Here is a 724-nt window from a genome sequence, read left to right as displayed (position 1 = left end):
TAAGGAGAAACCCATCAGTGATGGATAGAGGGAGAAACCCATCAGTGATGGATATAAGGAGAAACCCATCAGTGATGGATATAAGGAGAAACCCGTCAGTGATGGATATAAGTAGAAACCCATCAGTGATGGATATAAGGAGAAACCCATCAGTGATGGATATAAGGAGAAACCCATCAGTGATGGATAGAGGGAGAAACCCATCAGTGATGGATATAAGGAGAAACCCATCAGTGATGGATAGAGTGAGAAACCCATCAGTGATGGATAGAGGGAGAAACCCATCAGTGATGGATATAAGGAGAAACCCATCAGTGATGGATAGAGTGAGAAACCCATCAGTGATGGATAGAGGGAGAAACCCATCAGTGATGGATAGAGGGAGAAACCCATCAGTGATGGATAGAGGGAGAAACCCATCAGTGATGGATATAAGGAGAAACCCATCAGTGATGGAAAGAGGGAGAAACCCATCAGTGATGGATAGAGGGAGAAACCCATCAGTGATGGATATAAGGAGAAACCCATCAGTGATGGATATAAGGAGAAACCCATCAGTGATGGATATAAGGAGAACCCCATCAGTGATGGATATAAGGAGAAACCCATCAGTGATGGATAGAGGGAGAAACCCATCAGTAATGGATATAAGGAGAAACCCATCAGTGATGGATAGAGGGAGAAACCCATCAGTGATGGATATAAGGAGAAACCCATCAGTGAT

Source organism: Oncorhynchus masou, unplaced genomic scaffold (genome assembly GCF_036934945.1).
Source record: "Oncorhynchus masou masou isolate Uvic2021 unplaced genomic scaffold, UVic_Omas_1.1 unplaced_scaffold_1909, whole genome shotgun sequence".
Taxonomy (NCBI): domain Eukaryota; kingdom Metazoa; phylum Chordata; class Actinopteri; order Salmoniformes; family Salmonidae; genus Oncorhynchus; species Oncorhynchus masou.
The sequence above is the reverse complement of the archived record's forward strand: the minus strand, read 5'-3'. Positions refer to the sequence as shown.